We start from the raw sequence: 8,857 nt of genomic DNA on the forward strand, positions 1-8,857 counted from the left end.
AAGACGGGGCACGCAGCGGAGACTTTGATTATCCCTGCAGTCGACATAGCTAAAACTCTAGGTGGTTAAACCGAATCACACAGAACAAGGGAGTACCTTGCTCTGATACCAATTGAAAGTGCGTTATATCGACTAGAGGGGGGGGGGGGGTGAATAGGTGATTTTTATGAAAGTCTTCAAAACGTGGAAGTTTTGAAGACAAACGATAGAAATAAACCTATTACCATGCAGCGGAAGGTAGACTACACTAGGCAAACCATAGTCAAGTATTCAATGAAGTGAAAGCACAGTGACTAATAGCAGCTAGGTAGTAAGGATCAGGTAGGAAGATATTATGAAGCCAAACAGAACACGCAATCACTCAGTGAAGACGGAAGATAGTTCAATCATACAATGACTTCACAAGGACCAACAGTAAGTAAAGGGAAGGGAAGGATGAAACCAGTGACTCGTTAAAGACAATGATTTGTTGGACCAGTTCCAGTTGCTGTGACAACTGTACGTCTGGTTAGGGCGGCTAGGTATTTAAACCTGAGGACACACAGTCCTGGACACCCAGTCCTGAACATGCAGCTCAGGACACCCAGTCCTCACCATATTCCCCTTGAGCTAAGGTCACACAGACCTCGCCCAATCACTCTGGTAAGTCTTCAAGGTAGACTCCCAAACCTTCACAGACTTCGTTCACCGGCAATCCACAATGTCTCTTGAATGCTCAGAACGCGACGCCTAACCGACTGGAGGATGCACAGTCCTCAAGTGTAATAACTCTTCAGATCACACAGACAAGAAGACTTAAGTGATGCCCAATTCTCTTTGGCTCTGGAAGGTTAGGGCTTTATCCTCGCAAGGAATTCTATCTCAAAGGCTTCGAGGTGGGTTGCTCTCACACGACAAAAGCTGTTCTCTCCATCTGAGCAGCCAACCATTTATGGTTGTAGGGGTGGGCTATTTATAGCCACTAGGCAACCCGACCTGATTTGTCCGAAATGACCCCGAGTCACTAAGGAACTGACACGTGTTCCAACGGTCAGATTTCAAACTCACACGGCAACTTTACTTGGGCTGCAAGCAAAGCTGACTTGTCCGACTCTGGACAAGATTCGCTCTCATAGTCTTCACTCGAAGACATAGGTTTTTGGTTAGGCATCACTTCAGTCATTCTGACTGGTTCTCTTGGACCCCACTTAACAGTACTGTGGTTCCTATGACCCAACACAAAAGAAAAAGAACTACGAAAGATCTAAGTCTTCGAGCTCCATAGGCTTCATGTGGTGTCTTCTCTTGCCATAGTCTTCAATGTGAATATCTTCATATACCACCTTTGACTTCAATGTCTTCATACATTTTTAGGGGTCATCTCTGGTAGGAAAACCGAATCAATGAGGGACTTCTACCTGTGTTATCCTGCAATTCTCACAAACACATTAGTCCCTCAACTAGGTTTGTCGTCAATACTCCAAAACCAACTAGGGGTGGCACTAGATGCACTTACATAGACACATCCATTTTGATGACAAGTAATTCCAGATGGAGGGAGTACTTGGTTCAAACAAGAAATAAAGTGGGGGTGGGGGAATTTAGTATGTACACCAGACTTGGTACAAACAGGAAGGAAAGGGGGTGAAAGTAGTACAGACTGTGTTTGGTTTCGTAGTAATTTCAAAAAATTTCCTACGCACACGCAAGATCATGTGATGCATAGCAACGAGAGGGGAGAGTGTTGTCTACGTACCCACGCAGACCGACTGCGGAAGCGTTGACGCAACGTAGAGGAAGTAGTCGTACGTCTTCACGATCCAACCGATCAAGTACCGAAACTACGGCACCTCCGAGTTCGAGCACACGTTCAACTCGATGACGATCCCCGGACTCCGATCCAGCAAAGTGTCGGGGAAGAGTTCCGTCAGCACGACGGCGTGGTGACGATCTTGATGCACTACAGCAGCAGGGCTTCGCCTAAACTCCGCTACAGTATTATCGAGGACTATGGTGGCAGGGGGCACCGCACACGGCTAAGGAATAGATCACGTGGATCAACTTGTGTGTTCTAGGGTGCCTCTACCTCAGTATATAAAGGACCAAAGGGGGGAGGCTGGCCGGCCACAAGTGGTGCGCCAGGAGAGTCCTACTCCCTCCGGGAGTAGGATTCCCCCCCAATCCTAGTTGGAATAGGATTCGCGGAGGGGGAAAAGAGAGAGAGGGGGCCGGCCACCTCTCCTAGTCCTAATAGGACTAGGGGAAGGAGGAGGCGCGCAGCCCATGTAGGGCTGCCTCTTCTCTTTTCCACTAAGGCCCATCATGGCCCATTTAGCTCCCGGGGGGTTCCGGTAACCTTCCCGGTACTCCGGTAAAATCCCGATTTCACCCGGAACACTTCCGATATCCAAACATAGGCTTCCAATATATCAATCTTTATGTCTCGACCATTTCGAGACTCCTCGTCATGTCCGTGATCACATCCGGGACTCCGAACAACCTTCGGTACATCAAAATGCATAAACTCATAATATAACTGTCATCGTAACCTTAAGCGTGCGGACCCTACGGGTTCGAGAACAATGTAGACATGACCGAGACTCGTCTCCAGTCAATAACCAATAGCGGGACCTGGATGCCCATATTGGCTCCTACATATTCTACGAAGATCTTTATCGGTCAGACCGCATAACAACATACGTCGTTCCCTTTGTCATCGGTATGTTACTTGCCCGAGATTCGATCATCGGTATCCAATACCTAGTTCAATCTCGTTACCGGCAAGTCTCTTTATTCGTTCTGTAATACATCATCCCGCAACTAACTCATTTAGTTGCAATACTTGCAAGGCTTAAGTGATGTGCATTACCGAGAGGGCCCAGAGATACCTCTCCGACAATCGGAGTGACAAAACCTAATCTCGAAATACGCCAACCCAACATGTACCTTTGGAGACACCTGTAGTACTCCTTTATAATCACCCAGTTACGTTGTGACGTTTGGTAGTACCCAAAGTGTTCCTCCGGTAAACGGGAGTTGCATAATCTCATAGTTATAGGAACATGTATAAGTCATGAAGAAAGCAATAGCAACATACTAAACGATCGGGTGCTAAGCTAATGGAATGGGTCATGTCAATCAGATCATTCAACTAATGATGTGACCTCGTTAATCAAATAACAACTCTTTGTTCATGGTTAGGAAACATAACCATCTTTGATTAATGAGCTAGTCAAGTAGAGGCATACTAGTGACACTCTGTTTGTATATGTATTCACACATGTATTATGTTTCCGGTTAATACAATTCTAGCATGAATAATAAACATTTATCTTGATATAAGGAAATAAATAGTAACTTTATTATTGCCTCTAGGGCATATTTCCTTCAGTCTCCCACTTGCACTAGAGTCAATAATCTAGATTACACTGTAATGATTCTAACACCCATGGAGCCTTGGTGCTGATCATGTTTTGCTCGTGGAAGAGGCTTAGTCAATGGGTCTGCAACATTCAGATCCGTATGTATCTTGCAAATCTCTATGTCTCCCACCTGGACTAGATCCCGGATGGAATTGAAGCGTCTCTTGATGTGTTTGGTCCTTTTGTGAAATCTGGATTCCTTTGCCAAGGCAATTGCACCAGTATTGTCACAAAAGATTTTCATTGGACCCGATGCACTAGGTATGACACCTAGATCGGATATGAACTCCTTCATCCAGACTCCTTCATTTGCTGCTTCCGAAGCAGCTATGTACTCCGCTTCACATATAGATCCCGCTACGACGCTTTGTTTAGAACTGCACCAACTGATAGCTCCACCGTTTAATGTAAACACGTATCCGGTTTGCGATTTAGAATCGTTCGGATCAGTGTCAAAGCTTGCATCAACGTAACCTTTTACGGTGAGCTTTTTGTCACCTCCATATACGAGAAACATATCCTTAGTCCTTTTCAGGTATTTCAGGATGTTCTTGACCGCTGTCCAGTGATCCACTCCTGGATTACTTTGGTACCTCCTTGCTAAACTTATAGCAAGGCACACATCAGGTCTGGTACACAACATTGCATACATGATAGAGCCTATGGCTGAAGCATAGGGAACATCTTTCATTTTCTCTCTATCTTCTGCAGTGGTCGGGCATTGAGTCTGACTCAACTTCACACCTTGTAACACAGGCAAGAACCCTTTCTTTGCTTGATCCATTTTGAACTTTTTCAAAATCTTGTCAAGGTATGTGCTTTGTGAAAGTCCAATTAAGCGTCTTGATCTATCTCTATAGATCTTTATGCCTAATATGTAAGCAGCTTCTCTGAGGTCTTTCATTGAAAAACTCTTATTCAAGTATCCCTTTATGCTATCCAGAAATTCTATATCATTTCCAATCAGCAATATGTCATCCACATATAATATCAGAAATGCTACAGAGCTCCCACTCACTTTCTTGTAAATACAGGCTTCTCCGAAAGTCTGTATAAAACCAAATGCTTTGATCACACTATCAAAATGTTTATTCCAACTCCAAGAGGCTTGCACCAGTCCATAAATGGATCGCTGGAGCTTGCATACTTTGTTAGCTCCCTTTGGATCGACAAAACCTTCCGGTTGCATCATATACAACTCTTCTTCCAGAAATCCATTTAGGAATGCAGTTTTGACATCCATCTACCAAATTTCATAATCATAAAATGCGGCTATTGCTAACATGATTCGGACAGACTTAAGCATCGCTACGGGTGAGAAGGTCTCATCGTAGTCAACCCCTTGAACTTGTCAAAAACCTTTTGCGACAAGTCGAGCTTTGTAGACAGTAACATTACCATCAGCGTCAGTCTTCTTCTTGAAGATCCATTTATTCTCAATTGCTTGCCGATCATCGGGCAAGTCAACCAAAGTCCATACTTTGTTCTCATACATGGATCCCATCTCAGATTTCATGGCTTCAAGCCACTTTGCGGAATCTGGGCTCACCATCGCTTCTTCATAGTTCGTAGGTTCATCATGATCTAGTAGCATGACTTCTAGAACAGGATTACTGTACCACTCTGGTGCGGATCTCGCTCTGGTCGATCTACGAGGTTCATTAGTATCTTGACCTGAAGTTTCATGATCAACATCATTAGCTTCCTCACTAATTGGTATAGATGTCGCAGAAACAGTTTTCTGTGATGTACTATTTTCCAATAAGGGAGCAGGTACAGTTACCTCGTCAAGTTCTACTTTCCTCCCACTCACTTCTTTCGAGAGAAACTCCTTCTCTAGAAAGGATCCATTCTTAGCAACGAATGTCTTGCCTTCGGATCTGTGATAGAAGGTGTACCCAACAGTCTCCTTTGGGTATCCTATGAAGACACATTTCTCCGATTTGGGTTCGAGCTTATCAGGTTGAAGCTTTTTCACATAAGCATCGCAGCCCCAAACTTTAAGAAACGACAACTTTGGTTTCTTGCCAAACCATAGTTCATAAGGCGTCGTCTCAACGGATTTTGATGGTGCCCTATTTAACGTGAATGCGGCCGTCTCTAAAGCATAACCCCAAAACGATAGTGGTAAATCAGTAAGAGACATCATAGACCGCACCATATCTAGTAAAGTACGATTACGACGTTCGGACACACCATTACGCTGTGGTGTTCCGGGTGGCATGAGTTGCGAAACTATTCCACAATTTTTCAAATGTAAACCAAACTCGTAACTCAAATATTCTCCTCCACGATCAGATCGTAGAAACTTTATTTTCTTGTTACGATGATTTTCAACTTCACTCTGAAATTCTTTGAACTTTTCAAATGTTTCAGACTTATGTTTCATTAAGTAGATATACCCATATCTGCTTAAGTCATCTGTGAAGGTGAGAAAATAACGATATTCGCCACGAGCCTCAATATTCATCGGACCACATACATCGGTATGTATGATTTCCAACAAATCTGTTGCTGTCTCCATAGTACCGGAGAACGGTGTTTTAATCATCTTGCCCATGAGGCACGGTTCGCAAGTACCAAGTGATTCATAATCAAGTGGTTCCAAAAGTCCATCAGTATGGAGTTTCTTCATGCGCTTTACACCGATATGACCTAAACGACAGTGCCACAAATAAGTTGCACTTTCATTATCAACTCTGCATCTTTTGGCTTCAACATTATGAATATGTGTATCACTACTATCGAGATTCATCAAAAATAGACCACTCTTCAAAGGTGCATGACCATAAAAGCTATTACTCATATAAATAGAACAACCATTATTCTCTGATTTAAATGAATAACCGTCTCGCATTAAACAAGATCCAGATATAATGTTCATGCTCAACGCTGGCACCAAATAACAATTATTTAGGTCTAATATTAATCCCGAAGGTAGATATAGAGGTAGCGTGCCGACCGCGATCACATCGACTTTGGAACCGTTTCCCACGCGCATCGTCACCTCGTCCTTTGCCAGTGCCCGCTTATTCCGTAGTCCCTGTTTCGAGTTGCAAATATTAGCAACAGAACCAGTATCAAATACCCAGGTGCTACTGTGAGCTCTAGTAAGGTACACATCAATAACATGTATATCACATATACCTTTGATCACCTTGCCATCCTTCTTATCCGCCAAATACTTGGGGCAGTTCCGCTTCCAGTGACCAGTCTGCTTGTAGTAGAAGCACTCAGTTTCAGGCTTAGGTCCAGACTTGGGTTTCTTCTCCTGAGCAGCAACTTGCTTGCCGTTCTTCTTGAAGTTCCCCTTCTTCTTCCCTTTGCCCTTTTTCTTGAAACTAGTGGTCTTGTTAACCATCAACACTTGATGCTCCTTCTTGATTTCTACCTCCGCAGCTTTCAGCATCGCGAAGAGCTCGGGAATAGTCTTGTTCATCCCTTGCATATTATAGTTCATCACGAAGCTCTTGTAGCTTGGTGGCAGTGATTGGAGAATTCTGTCAATGACGCAATCATCTGGAAGATTAACTCCCATCTGAATCAAGTGATTATTATACCCAGACATTTTGAGTATATGCTCACTGACAGAACTGTTCTCCTCCATCTTGCAGCTATAGAACTTATTGGAGACTTCATATCTCTCAATCCGGGCATTTGCTTGAAATATTAACTTCAACTGCTGGAACATCTCATATGCTCCATGACGTTCAAAACGTCGTTGAAGTCCCGATTCTAAGCCGTAAAGCATGGCACACTGAACTATCGAGTAGTCATTAGCTTTGCTCTGCCAGACGTTCATAACATCTAGTGTTGCTCCAGCAGCAGGCCTGGCACCTAGCGGTGCTTCCAGGACGTAATTCTTCTGAGCAGCAATGAGGATAATCCTCAAATTACGGACCCAGTCCGTGTAATTGCTACCATCATCTTTCAACTTTGCTTTCTCAAGGAACGCATTAAAATTCAACGGAACAACAGCACGAGCCATCTATCTAAAATCAACATAAACAAGCAAGATACTATCAGGTACTAAGTTCATGATAAGTTTAAGTTCAATTAATCAAATTACTTAAGAACTCCCACTTAGATAGACATCCCTCTAATCCTCTAAGTGATCACGTGATCCCTATAAACTAAACCATGTCTGATCATCACGTGAGATGGAGTAGTTTTCAATGGTGAACATCACTATGTTGATCATATCTACTATATGATTCATGCTCGACCTTTCGGTCTCAGTGTTCTGAGGCCATATTTGCATATGCTAGGCTCGTCAAGTTTAACCCGAGTATTCTGCATGTGCAAAACTGGCTTGCACCCATTGTATGTGAACGTAGAGCTTATCACACCCGATCATCACGTGGTGTCTCGGCACGAAGAACTGTCGCAACGGTGCATACTCAGGGAGAACACTTATACCTTGAAATTTTAGTAAGGGGTCATCTCATAATGCTACCGTCGTACTAAGCAAAATAAGATGCATAAAAGATAAACATCACATGCAATCAAAATATGTGACATGATATGGTCATCATCATCTTGTGCCTTTGATCTCCATCTCCAAAGTACCGTCATGATCTCCATCATCACCGGCATGACACCATGATCTCCATAATCTTGATCTTTATCAACGTGTCGTCACATGGTCGTCTCACCAACTATTGCTATCACATAGCGATAAAGTAAAGCAATTATATGGCGCTTGCATCTTACGCAATAAAGAGACAACCATAAGGCTCCTGCCAGTTGCCGACAACTTTAACAAAAATGATCATCTTATACAACAATTTATATCTCATCACGTCTTGACCATATCACATCACAACATGCCCTGCAAAAACAAGTTCGACGTCCTCTACTTTGTTGTTGCAAGTTTTACGTGGCTGCTATGGGCTTCTAGCAAGAACCGTTCTTACCTATGCATCAAAACCACAACGTGGTATAGTGATTGCTTTTTGATCTTCAGAAAGAACCCTATTCAACTAAAGTTGGAGAAACAGACACCCGCCAGCCACCTGTGTGCAAAGCACGTCGATAGAACCAGTCTCATGAACGCGGTCATGTAATGTCAGTCCGGGCCGCTTCATCCAACAATACCGCCAAATCAAGAAACAACTAGTGACAACAAGCAATATGTATATAACCACGCCCACAACTCCTTTGTGTTCTACTTGTGCATATAACATCTATGCATAGACCTGGCTCGGATGCCACTATTGGGGAACACAGTAATTTCAAAATTTCCCTACGCACACGCAAGATCCATCTAGGTGATGCATAGCAACGAGAGGGGAGAGTGTTGTCCACGCACCCTCGTAGACCGTAAGCGGAAGCGTTATGACAACGCGGTTGATGTAGTCGTACGTCTTCACGATCCGACCATGTAGCACCGAAGGTACGGCACCTCCGCGATCTGCACACGTTCAGCTCGGTGACGTCCCACGAACTCTAGGTCC

The sequence above is a fragment of the Triticum urartu genome, chromosome 2A (assembly GCF_056163025.1).
Source record: "Triticum urartu cultivar PI428250 chromosome 2A, HENAU_Tu73, whole genome shotgun sequence".
Classification (NCBI taxonomy): Eukaryota; Viridiplantae; Streptophyta; class Magnoliopsida; order Poales; family Poaceae; genus Triticum; species Triticum urartu.